The 14,204-nt window shown below is 38.0% G+C and overlaps 1 protein-coding gene across 2 annotated transcripts in view; it reads left to right on the top strand.

Moving 5' to 3' along the window:
• Positions 1-14,204, top strand: part of TFPI (tissue factor pathway inhibitor) — a 165,039-nt gene that overhangs the window by 26,182 nt on the left and 124,653 nt on the right. The gene's annotated exons all lie outside the window — the stretch shown is intronic.

Consider the following 14,204-nt stretch of genomic DNA (forward strand, 5'->3'; position numbering starts at 1 on the left):
TTCAGGTTTTCAGTATATTTCCTTTTTTTGCAGACTGTCGGTTTCATATCTGGGAAATGCTTTTTTTATGAAAAATTATTTCTTACCTGGGGTATAGTCTCTTTTTCAAAAAGGCTTGCAAGGGCGTAAAATGCAAAAATGTATTGTGTCATTTTTGGCGCAGGATTTTTTGGCGCAAAGTTACGTTCGTTGACGAAAATTTGTAATTTTCGCCGTCTTAGTTGACGCCAAGTCCTTCACAAGGTTGCATCATCTATGACGCAAGTGTTTCGTTTCCGGATGTTTTTGGCCTCCAGCTATGGTTTGTAATAGTTGTCATTATAAATTTTTACATGCAGAAAATGTTTCCATCAGTAGTAGTTCATTACCTGTTGCTGTTCCCTCAACATCTAATGCACAAGATATACCTGTAAATTTAAAAGAATTTATTTCTGATTCTATTCAGAAGGCTTTGTCTGCCATTCTGCCTTCTAATAAACGTAAAAGGTCTTTTTAAACTTCTCATAAAGTTGATGAAATTTCAAATGACCGGCAACATACTGATTTATCTTTCTCTGATGAGGATCTATCTGATTCAGAAGATCCTGCCTCAGATATTGACACTGACAAATACTCTTATTTATTTAAAATGGAGTATATTCGTTCTTTGTTAAAAGAAGTGTTGATTACATTAGATATGGAGGAAACTAGTCCTCTTGATATTAAAACTAGTAAAAGGGGGGGCGGAGCTAGCAGTTCATGGAGCAAGACGTGTTTAGATGTGGCTCCTGCTATGGCATCCTTTATAACGGTTGTTAATCTGGAAAATCAGCACTAAACTTATATGACTCAACTCAGATGGAATGACAGCAAGTGTTGAGCTATTGAAGGGCTGAAAGAACAGAAGCTTAAAGGAGAACTTATACATTTGACGGCGAACGGCCATGCGACAACGCCTAATATGGAACAAACAGTTAATAGTGTGTTTTTGTTGTGGCAGTGTATTGGCTGACAAGCATTAACAGAGTTGGATTCGATAACATTTTCCGACACTCTATCCTGCAGAGACAATTACGCTACAGATACCTCAAATGGTACTAGAGAACTTTTATCAAGATGGCGTCTGTTGCTTTTCTGTTGCGACAGTTAGAATTAAAGCTTGATTTCTATGCTCTCCAATTGCAAGAAGCTCTCTCTACAGATCATCATGCGAGATGTACAGCTATCCTGCAGACTGCAGCCAGCTCATCCACCGCACAATCCTGCCTAGCTAACAGCCCACTAGGTACTTTGTGGCCCGGGCAATCACAGCAGAGAGAACGTAGACGCACTGAGGCCTCGACGACAAGTCTATGGTCAGGAGTTGATGCATACTCTACTACATATGCAGGGCACACCCGGACAGAGCCGCCAATGTACTGGGAGAATGCAGGGACGCAGACATCATTGAAGGAGAGGGGTGCATATGGGAACATGGCACCGCTAGGCAATGTACATATTTTTCCTGCTGTGAAACCGAGGGGATACAGAATGGATATTTCTGAGACAATGCGATTAAGATTGCGGCTGAGAACTGTGTTGCCGATTCACACGGAACTTGCTAGATGGCTGAGAAGCCCTTTTGACCCGGGTGGTTGGTTTTTTCTCGGCTCCCTTTGTCTGTTTGCATGGAGAGTACAGGAGACACTAACATAATGTTACCGGCTGGTGTCTCATATGTTCTAATGGATTGAGCTATAATATTATGGCGTTCAAGATAGTTCGTAATAAGTTTGCATTATGTTGGTTTTCTACAGTTTTATGCTATAGGCTATATTGCAAACTATTATTTATTACATGTCTATATATAATGTCCCTGAAGAGTTTCTATGGTAAATGCAGTCAGTTTATTAAGTGAGGCAAGATCAGCTATGTAAACTACTGTCTTACAGCTATGTGACAAACACCAATGCACCTTCTTTCATTTAGAGCTATGTTGCAGCAGTAACCTGAGTAGACACAGCAGCAAGTATTTTAACATCTTATAGCTAATATAAGTTTATAACTCCTGTGCAGTTAAATCCAGGGAGTAACCCTGTCAGGACAGATTGCTCCCCTTCACATATTTGTATATAGTTAAGATGTATATTATAGCCCTGACTAAGTTATGTTTAAGGATAGATTTAACTTCTCCTCATAGCATAGGCTATTTATTCCTATCCTTACATCTATTTGATTAAGTGAAGTACAACAGAGCTATATAACCTCATTTTCTATACACAGTTTTATGCTACAGGCTATATTGCATACTATTCTTTCTTGCATGACTATATATACTGTCCCAGAAGGGTCTCTATGGTAAATGCAGTTAGTTTATTAAGAGAAGTTAGTTCAACTATGTAAACTCCTGTTTTATAGTTATGTATCAAACACTAATGTACCTTCTTTCATTTAGAGCTATGTTACAGCAGTAGCCTGAGTAGACTCAGCAGCAATTATTCCAACACCTTATAGCTACTATGAGTTCATAACTCCTGCGCAGTTAAATCCAGGGAATAACCCTGTCAGGATAGATTGCTCCCCTTCACATGCTCTTATATAGTTAAGTTGCATTTTATAGCTCTGTCTAAGTTATGTTTAAGGACAGATATATCTTACCCTCACAGCATAGGCTATTTATTCCTATTTTTACATTTACTTGATTAAGTGAAGCACAACAGAGCTATATAACCTTATGTTCTCTTGCTAGGTTATGTGAGATATAATTTTTGAGCCCAGCCTTTGCTCAATATTAGTTCCTTTTTTATATAATACTGGTTATTGTTATTAATGGTTTACAGATTAAGATGCCTTATAGGGCCCCGAATAAGGGTATACTTTTTTAAACATCCTAAGTAGGAAAGTTCACTTTAGACACCCTAATTATGAGTCGGGATTTTGCAGTGTTCATGGATACTGTTTGTTTACTTAGAAGGGTTCAATATACTAATCTAAGCTTGTTCTGCTGGTCGCGGCCGGACCAGTGGAATTGGCATTTCTACCTATTGTCACACTAGGAGAATTTTGATAACTGTCCTGCACAGTATATATTGGTACCGCTCTCGTTGTATACTTTTAGGTGATGCATACTAGCTAATATCATACCAGTTAGGGCCTTAAAGAGTCAGCCTATACTATTCCCTGGTTGTGATGTCACTCCTCACTAAGGATATATATGAGAGTTACACTGTAAGCCTTATTATCGTTTTTTCTCAAGAAAATGATATTCTCTGCGGTGACTTTATAGCTTGTACAATTTATCTGTTACTGCTGGGCCCCTCTCCTCCCTTTCCCGCCGGTACTGGTTGCCTGCGGGTCATACCCCTTCTCCTTTTTCCTGCATCGTCTATTGCTGACATTTCCCCAGGAGAGGGGCTCACCCAATATAACTTATGGCTCCTCCCCCATCCTCAAAAGTATTTATAGCTCCGTCCCCCGCCCTTATAGCTATAATCCACTCTTATATTAGGTGGATAAATAAGCGGTATTAACCCGCTACAAACATCACTTTGTCATAAGTTGCTCTTAGTCTTTTGTTCATCATGAAAATGAGGCTCTTTGCCCCCTGTTCACGTGTATCTAATAGGAGCAACTTGTTATGATTCCCTATAATTTGTCAATCCTTCAAAAATAAATACACCTCTATTATAATTAATGTACCATTCTATAGGAAGTATAATCTATCAGGGTTGTTTAAATTCTATCATTTTATTATTTTATTATGTATCTACATAGGAAACAAAACAAAATAGAAAAGAGGGAATGCCAGAACGTGATTATTTTATATTTTATATTATACTGGAGACTTTAGGAATGTACAAGCCTTTGATGTATAATGTATTTACTCTTTGTATAATGTTTATTGTGCTTTAATTTTGTACTCCTGGTATCCCTCAATAAAAAACTTTGATTCTAAAAAAAAAAAAAAAAAACTAGTAAAAGTTTAAATTCTGTTTATTAATCTCCTGTGGTTATTCCAGAGGTTTTTACAGTTCCTGATGCTATTTCAGACAGGATTTCTAAGGAATGGAATAGGCCTGGTACTTCTTTTATTCCTTCTTCAAGGTTTAAAAAATTGTATCCTTTGCCAACTATTAGATTGGAGTCTTGGGAGAAGATCCCCAAAGTTGATGGGGCTATCTCTACTCTTGCTAAAGTACTACTATTCCTACGGAAGATAGTACTTCTTTTAAAGATCCTTTAGATAGGAAACTTGAATCTTATCTAAGAAAGGCTTATTTATATTCAGGTCATCTTCTTAGGCCTGCAATTTCTTTGGCTGATGTTGCAGCTGCTTCAACTTTTTGGTTGGAAACTTTAGCGCAACAAGTATCGGATCATGATTTGCCTAGCATTGTTAAATTAATTCAACATACTAATAATTTCATTTGTGATGCCATTTTTGATATCATCAAAATTGATGTTAGATATATGTCTTTAGCTATTTTAGCTAGAAGAGCTTTGTGGCTCAAATCTTGGAATGCTGATATGACTTCTAAGTCCAGATTGCTATCTCTTTCTTTCCAAGGTAATAAATTATTTGGTTCTCAGTTGGATTCAATCATTTCAACTGTCACTGGGGGGAAGGGAGTCTTTTTGCCTCAGGATAAAAACCTAAGGGTAAATCTAAAGCTTCTAACCGTTTTCATTCCTTTCGACATAATAAGGAACAGAAATCTAATCCTACCCTAAAGGCATCTGTTTCCAATTGGAAGCCTTCCTCAAATTGGAATAAATCGAAGCCATTTAAGAGATCAAAGCCAGCCCCCAAGTCCGCATGAGGGTGCGGCCCTCATTCCAGCTCAGCTGGTAGGGGCAGATTACATTTTTTCAAAGATGTTTGGATCAATTCAGTCCAAAATCATTGGATTCAGAGTATTGTCTCTCAGGGGTACAGAATAGGATTCAGAGTAAGACCGCCTGTGAGAAGATTTTTTCTCTCACGCATTCCAGCGAACCCATTAAAGGCTCAGGCTTTCCTGAAGTGTGTTTCAGACCTGGAGTTATCAGGGGTAATCATGTCAGTTCCGTTTCAGGAACAGGGTCTGGGGTTTTATTCAAATCTAGTCATTGTCCCAAAGAAAGAAAATTCATTCAGACCAGTTCTGGATCTAAAGATTTTGAATCGATATGTAAGAGTACCAACTTTCAAAATGGTGACTATAAGGACTATTCTGCCTTTTGTTCAGCAAGGGCATTATATGTCCACAATAGACTTACAGGATGCATATCTTCATATTCCGATTCATCCGGATCACTATCAGTTCCTGACATTCTCTTTTCTAGACAAGCATTACCAATTTGTTGCTCTTCCTTTTGGCCTAACGACAGCTCCAATAATTTTTTCTAAGGTTCTCGGTGCCCTACTCTGTAATCAGAGAGCAGGGTATTGTGGTGTTTCCTTATTTGGACGATATCTTGGTACTTGCTCAGTCTTTACGTTCTGCAGAATCTCACACAAATCAACTAGTGTTGTTTCTTCAAAGACATGGTTGGAGGATCAATTTACCAAAAAGTTCTTTGATTCCTCAGACACGGGTAACCATTTAGGTTTCCAGATAGATTCAGTGTCCATGACTTTGTCTCTAACAGACAAGAGACATTTAAAATTGGTTGCAGCCTGTCGGAACCTTCAGACTCAGTCATTCCCTTCAGTAGCTTTGTGCGTGGAAGTTTTAGGTCTTATGACTGCGATCCCCTTTGCTCGTTTTCATATGAGACCTCTCCAGCTTTGTATGCTAAACCAATGGTGCAGGGATTATACAAGGATATCACAATTGATATTCTTAAATCCCAATGTTCGACTTTCTCTGACTTGGTGGTTAGATCACCATCGTATAATTCTAGGGGCCTCTTTTGTTCGTCCAACCTGGACTGTGATCACAACAGATGTGAGTCTTTCAGGTTGGGGAGCTGTTTGGGGATCTCTGACAGTACAATGAGTTTGGAAATCTGAAGAGGCGAGATTACCAATCAATATTTTGGAACTCAGTGCGATTCTCAGTGCTCTTCAGTTTTGGCCTTTGTTGAAGAGAGAACCGTTCATTTGTTTTCAGACAGACAATGTCACAACTGTGGCATATGTCAATCATCAGGGTGGGGCTCACAGTCCTCAAGCTATGCAAGAAGTATCCTGGATACTTGTTTGGGTGGAATCCAGCTCTTGTCTAATTTCTGCGGTTCATATCCCAGGTATAGACAATTGGGAAGCGGATTATCTCAGTCATCAGACTTTACATCCGGTAGAATGGTCTCTCCACCCAGGTGTGTTTTCTCAAATTGTTCAGATGTGGGGGCTTCCAGAAATAGATCTGATGGCATCTCATCTAAACATGAAACTTCCCAGGTACCTGGCAAGGTCCAGGGATCCTCAGGCGGAAGCAGTGGATGCATTGACACTTCCTTGGTGTTATCAACCTGCTTATATTTTTCTGCCTCTAGTTCTTCTTCCTAGAGTGATCTCGAAAATCATAATGGAGCAATCGTTTGTGCTGCTGGTGGCTCCAGCATGGCCTTACAGGTTTGGTATGCGGATCTTGTTCGGATGTCCAGTTGCCAACCTTGGCCACTTCCCTTAAGGCCAGACCTATCTCAAGGCCCGTTTTTCCATCAGGATCTCAAATCATTAAATTTGAAGGTATGGAAATTGAACGCTTAGTCCATAGTCATAGAGGTTTCTCGGACTCAGTGATTAATACTATGTTACAGGCTCGTAAATCTGTTTCTAGAAAGATTTATTATCGAGTTTGGAAGACTTGTATTTCATGGTGTTCTTCTCATAAATTTTCTTGGCATCCTTTTAGGATTCCTAGAATTTTACAGTTTCTTCAGGATGGTTTGGATAAAGGTTTGTCTGCAAGTTCCTTGAAAGGACAAATCTCTGTTCTTTCTGTTTTATTCCACAGAAAAATTGCTAAACTTTCTGATATTCAGTGTTTTGTACAGGCTTTGGTTCATATCAAGCCTGTCATTAAATCAGTCTCTCCTCCTTGGAGTCTTAATTTGGTTTTGAAGGCTTTACAGGCTCCTCCATTTGAGCCTATGCATTCTTTGGACATTAAACACTTTCTTGGAAAGTGTTGTTCCTTTTGGCCATCTCTTCTGCTAGAAGAGTTTCTGAATTATCTGCTCTCTTGTGAATCTCCTTTTCTAATTTTTCATCAGGATGAGGCAGTTTTGCGGACTTCATTTAAATTCTTACCTAAGGTTGTGAATTCTAACAACATTAATAGAGAAATTGTTGTCCCTTCTTTGTGTCCTAATCCTAAGAATTCTTTGGAGAAATCTTTACATTCTTTGGATGTGATGAGAGCTCTGAAATATTATGTTGAAGCTACTAAAGATTTCAGGAAGACTTCTAGTCTATTTGTTATCTTTTCTGGTTCCAGGAAAGGCCAGAAGGCTTCTGCCGTTTCTTTGTCATCATGGTTAAAGCTTTTGATTCATCAAGCTTATTTGGAGTTGGGTAAGACCCCGCCTCAGAGAATTACAGCTCATTCTACTAGATCAGTTTCCACTTCTTGGGCTTTTAAGAATGAAGCTTCAGTTGATCAGATTTGCAAAGCAGCAACTTGGTCTTCTTTGCATACTTTTACTAAATTCTAACATTTTGATGTATTTGCTTCTTCGGAAGCAGTTTTTGGTAGAAAAGTTCTTCAGGCAGCTGTTTCAGTTTGATTCTTCTGCTTCTAATTTAAGTTTTTTCTTTTTATTTATGAGACTAAATTTATGATTTGGGTTGTGGATTAATTTTTTTCAGCGGAATTTTTTTTATCCCTCCCTCTCTAGTGACTCTTGCGTGGAGTTCCACATTTTGGGTATTGTTATCCCATACATCACTAGCTCATGGACATAATTTATGTAAGAACTTACCTGATAAATTCATTTCTTTCATATTGGCAAGAGTCCATGAGGCCCACCCTTTTTATGGTAGTTATGATTTTTTTGTATAAAGCACAATTATTTCCAAATTCCTTTGTTGATGCTTTTTACTCTATTCTTTATCACCCCACTTCTTGGCTATTCGTTAAACTGAATTGTGGGTGTGGTGAGGGGTGTATTTATAGGCATTTTGAGGTTTGGGAAACTTTGCCCCTCCTAGTAGGATTGTATATCCCATACGTCACTAGCTCATGGAAGAAATTAATTTATCAGGTAAGTTCTTACATAAATTATGTTTTATTACTAGCAATGCAGCAAACCTTTGTGTTTAACCCCTGCAAAGGAGCACTGCTGGTCCTGAATGGAAACTGACACTGATCCAATCAACAGTGCTCGTCGCATGACCCAACTGTGTAACTAGGGCTGCTGATTGGATCAGCAACAGTTTCTGCTCTTGACCTGCAGTGCTCTGCGGGTCCCAAGCGTTACTTCAAAAATGTATTTAACCATAGTTTTGCTGTGTTGCTAGTTGTAAAATGACATGCTCTAACAAAATATATATTGAATTGCTATAATAGCCCTTTAAGGATTGTAACTACTATATTTTTTTTAGAATATCCAATTAAGAATATTCACTTAAGATTTTGCTATCCACTCATGTAATGGGAAGATCTTATGCTTAATTCATTCTTAACATATTTGTGAAAACTAGAAAAACAAATAGTGTTTTTATGTAATAATTTTCTATGAGTACCAGATGTTACACTAGCAAATGTGCTCCACATGCAACTGAAGAAGATGCAAGACAATGCTATATTAGCTGAACAGAGCTAAGGTTGCCACTGCCAGAGTTTGATGTCCAAAACTTTGTCTTGTTAAACATGGTATTGTTTCTGGGTACTATATTATTTAACCAAATATCATATTTCAAGGGTTTTTGTCTCCGGTGTAGAAGCAGCAAATGTTTGTTGGCTTTGTTTTGTCTTTGAATAAAATAAAAATAATAAGTGTATAACAATGTGGTCCCAAAGGATATCAGATTCTAAGCAATCTTTACAAAATAGGGTATCCTCCAACTTGTCCTACGGAAAAAAAAGAAAAAATGAGGCACAAAATAGTGTGATTCTGTTTTATATATAACAGGATGGTGACTTGAATGGAGCCAAATGGGTACTCACTTGTAATAGAGCACTTTATTGCTCTAAGTCATAGGCATGCCGTATGATTAAATTCTCATTCGTAGTTATTCCAGGTTAGATCGAAACTTGTAGCCCAACTGAGGATAAAACATATTTATTATAAATAAAAACAAACATTAAAGTTATGGGTACACATTATACGCTGGAATGACATATCCAATAATTTGTCCCAACTGCTTAATTACTGTTATTGTGTATATGCCAAATACGGTTACAATTGAGCAATGTTGTCCCAGACCTTATATGTGGTATTTATTGTCCTACAGAAATGGTGATATGTTTTCACCTGATAGACTTCCAACACATGTTGGCCTCCTTTGCGGCTTTTTCAAGAATGTCTAACATCCTCAGTATACCGGGTATTTGAATCCTTTCATCATTTCCGAATCCTTCACAATACGTCACTTCCGGTATCTTTCAATACCTCAATTCCTGTTTTGGGTCCAGTAATTTCCTTTTTACATAGTGGTTTCAAGCTATTTTTCTGCCAGTACTTAGACATCCTAATTGGGACACGTTATATAGATTCATCCCTTTAAATGGATATGAAACTCAAACTTTTTTCTTCCATGATTCAGATAAAGAATACACATTGCAACAACTTTCCAATGTACTTTTATTATCTAATTTATTTCATTCTCTTGGTATCCTTCGTTGAAGAAGCATCAATGCACTACTGGGAGGTAGTTAAAGGGACAGTCTACACCAGAATTTTTATTGTTTTAAAAGATAGATAATCCCTTTATTACCCATTTCCCAGTTTTGCATAACCAACACAGTTATAATAATATACTTTTAACCTCTGTGATTATCTTGTATCTAAGCCTCTGCAAACTGCCCCTTTTTTCAGTTCTTTTGACAGACTTGCAGTTTAGCCAATCAGTGCCTGCTCCCAGATTACTTCTCGTGCATGAGCACAGTGTTATCTATATGAAATACGTGAACTAACACCCTCTATTGGTGAAAAACTGTTAAAATGCAATCTGAAAGAGGTGGGCTTCAAGGTCTAAGAAATTAGCATATGAACCTCCTAGGTTAAGCTTTCAACTAAGAATACCAAGAGAACAAAGCAAAATTGGTGATAAAAGTAAATTGGAAAATTGTTTAAAATTACATGCTCTATCTGAATCATGAAAGTTTATTTTGGCCTAGACTGTCCCTTTAAACACACATCGGGTAAAACAATAACATGCAGAATAGATGTGCAGTCACCAATCAGCAGCTTCCGAGTCTACCTAGGTATAATTTTCAACAAAGGAAACCAAATTAAGAAAAACAAATGATATAATAGAAGTAAATTGGAAAGTTGTTTAAAATCACGTGCTCTATCTGAATCATGAAAGAAAAAAATTGGTTTTCATGTGCCTTTAAGGTGGTATTACACGTATATAGTGGCAATTAAATTCTATACTCATATTCTTTCATATGACTTATGCTGTTTTGTTTTCTTTTTCTTTTCTTTTCTTTACAAATGTACCTTTCACACTACACACAATGCTATAGGTACCCCACTGTCTTGTAACAATGTCCAAGGTGTAATGTAGCCAACCAAGCCTCAAGAGTTTGTCACTAGTTGTCACAGTCCCTTAAAGGAACTTGATTTTCTTCTGTGATAGGCGCTTCTAAGCATTTTGAAGCCAAGTTCCTCTCAAAGTACAGTGTTTGTCTGAGGGATGTGAAGGGAGCATTGCCTGATGATACCATGTTTTCACCTATGGGAAGTCTATTCTAAGGCTTGATGTAATCGGTCGCAGGGATTCATCTGCTGCCTCCCTTTAAAGATCAACAATATACTCCTCTACCATTACCTCTGCTGATATGTTTCAGTACTGGTTTGGTCTGCTATATGTGGATGGGTATCTTCTGGTAAGTATATATCATTTTTAAGACACTCTTAGCTATGTTTGCCACTTTATCTTATAAAGTTTTAAATGTATATTTTATATATTTTCCATGAGTCAGGTCTGTGTATTTCCCTTTGCAGTCTAACAGTTTCAGCGGGGAAATTATGTTTATGGGAGGTTTTTAGACCAACCTGGGGTTACCAATTAGTTGTAACTTGGAGTATGTTCCTTTCAAAATTTTCGTGGGCTTAGGCTCGCGATGACGCATTTTAGTTTTTTTGCAACATTTTTGTCGCAAAAAATTTTTGTCACAAAGTCGCACCTGTCATGACGCGAGTTGCTTCATTTTATGAGACTTTCTTGTCGCAAATTTTTTTGGAGCAAAATCGTGCCTTTTATGACGCGAGTCCATCATTTCGCTTGTAAAAGTTTTGCCGCCAAAAGTTTCTTTCTCCATTTGCGCCATTCTTGGCGCCAAAATTTGTTATATTAAGTGTCTCCCTCTTTTGCTCTCTGCTCTTATTTGTTTCATAGAGAGCTAAGTTGCTTGCTTTTGATTTTTACCTTAATTTTATCAGAAGCATTTTTTCCCATTCCTGAAACTGCTATTTTGAGGAAATTTTATATTTTGTTTAAATGTTATTTTTTCTTTTTTGTTACATTTTGCAAGATGTCTGACTGATCCTGTCTCTGATGTTACTGTAGCAACTAAACTGCCTGAACACAATTCTACCAAAGCTAAGTGTATATGTTGTAAATTAGCTGAGCTTTACTTCAGCTCAAATATGTGGCACTTGTTATGAAAAATTATTACATGCTGATAATATTTCTATAAATACAAATACATCTCATGTTAAACCTTCACAGTCTAATGTGCATGGTATTCCTGTAGATATAAAAGATTATATTGCTGCAGCCATAGAGAAGGCTGTGACTGCTATTCCACCTTCTAATAAACGTAAAAGGTCTCTCCTTAACTTTCATAAATCTGATGAAGTTTGTATTGATCGACAGTATACTGAAGTATCTTCTGCTGATGAGGATTTCTCTGGCTCTGAGGATCCTACTTATGAACTGAAATTGATAAATCAACCTTTCTATTTAAGATTTAATATATTCGTTCATTTCGTAATTTATTTGGTTCTCAATTGGATACTATTATTTCCACTATCACTGGGGGAAAGGGAGTTTTTCTGCCCCAAGATAAGAACTCTAAGGGTAAATTTAAAGCTTCCAATCATTTTCGTTCCTTTCGTCAGAATAGAGAACAAAAGACCTCTCCTTCCCCTAAGGCCTCTGGCTCTAATTGGTGACCATCTCCGAATTGGAATAAATCCTAACCTTATAAAAAACAAATCCAGCCCGTAAGACTGCATGAAGGTGCGGCCCTTAAACCAGTTCTACTGGTGGGGGGCAGATTGAAATTATGTCAACACATTTGGAAAGTTTCTGTTCAAAATCAGTGGATTCAGAATATTGTTTCTCAGGGGTATCAAATAGGTTTCAGAATAAGACCTTCCATGAGAAGATTCTTTCTTTCTCATGTTCCAACAAACCCTGTGACGGCTCAGGCTTTTCAGAAATGCGTTTCAGACCTAGAGCTTTCAGGGGTGATTGTTCCAGTTCCTCTGTAGGAACAGGGTTTGGGTTTTTATTCAAATGTATTCATTGTCCCAAACAAAGATGATTCGTTCAGACCAATTCTGGAATTTTTAAATCGTTTTGTAAGAGTCCCAACTTTCTATAAGGACTATTCTGCCTTTTGTTCAGCAAGGTCATTTCATGTCAGCAATAGACTTACAGGACGCTTATCTTCACATTCTGATTCATCCAGATCACTGTTGTTTTCTGAGATTCTCTTTTCTATACAAGCATTACCAATTTGCTGCTCTTCCATTTGGCCTATCGACAGCTCCGAGAATCTTTTCAAAGGTTCTCGGAGCCCTTCTATCTGTAAGCAGAGAGCAGGGTATTGCAGTGTTTCCTTATTTGGAAAATATCTTGGTACTGGCTCAATCTTTTCATTTAGCAGACTCTCACACGAAACAACTAGTGTGGTTTCTTCAAGAACATGGTTGGAGGATCAATTTGCAAAATAGTTTCTTGATTCATCAGACAAGGGTCACCTTTTTAGGTTTCCAGAAAGATTCAGTGTTCATGACTCTTTCTCTAACAGACAAGAGACGAATGAAGTTAGTTTTAGCTTGTCTAAACCTTCAATCTCTATCATTCCCTTCAGTAGCTAAGTGCATGGAAGGTTTAGGTGTTATGACTGCAGCATCAGATGCGATCCCCTTTGCTCGTTTTTATATGAGACCTCTACAGATTTGCATGTTGCACCAATGGTGCAGGGATTATACTCACAACTGATATACTTAAATCCCAACACTCAACTCTCTCTGACTTGGTGGTTATACCATCACCTTATTGTTCAAGGGGCCTAATTTGTTCATCCTACCTGGACTGTGATCACAAAAGATGCAAGTCTTACAGGTTGGGGAGCTGTCTGGGGGTCTCTGACTGCACAAGTGGTTTGGAAACCTCAAGAGATGAGGTTACCAATCAATATTTTAGAACTTTGTGCTATTTTCAGAGCTCTTCAGGTGTTGCCTCTATTGAAGAGAGAACTTTACATTCATTTTCAAACAGACAATATCACAGCAGTGGCATATGTCAATCATCAAGGAGGGACTCGCAGTCCTTCAGCAATGAAGGAAGTATCTCAGATACTTTCTTGGGCAGAATCCAACTCTTGTCAAATATCTGCGATTCATATCCCAGGTGTAGATAATTTGGAAGCAGATTATCTCAGCCATCAAACTTTACATCCAGGATAGTGGTCTCTCCATCCGGATGTGTTTTTTCATCTTGTACAGATGTAGGTTCTTCCAGAAATAGATTTAATGGCCTCTCACCTAAACAAGAAGCTTCCCAGATACATTTCCAGGTCCAGGGATCCTCAGACGGAGATGGTGGATGCCTTAGCATCTCCTTGGTTTTACCAACCTGCTTATATTTTTCCGCTTCTGTTTCTTCTTACAAGGGTGATCTCCAAGATCATAATGGAACAATCTTATGTGTTTCTGATAGCACCAGCATGGCCTCAGAGGTTTTGGTATGCGGATCTTGTCCGGATATCCAGTTGCCAGCCTTGGCCACTTCCTTTAAGGCCAGACCTTCTGTCTCAAGGGACGTTTTTCCATCAGGATCTTAAATCTCTAAATTTGAAAGCATGTGAATTGAACGTTTAGTGCTTAGTCATAGAGGTTTCTCTGACTCAGCG

The sequence above is a fragment of the Bombina bombina genome, chromosome 1 (assembly GCF_027579735.1).
Source record: "Bombina bombina isolate aBomBom1 chromosome 1, aBomBom1.pri, whole genome shotgun sequence".
NCBI classification, from domain to species: Eukaryota; Metazoa; Chordata; class Amphibia; order Anura; family Bombinatoridae; genus Bombina; species Bombina bombina.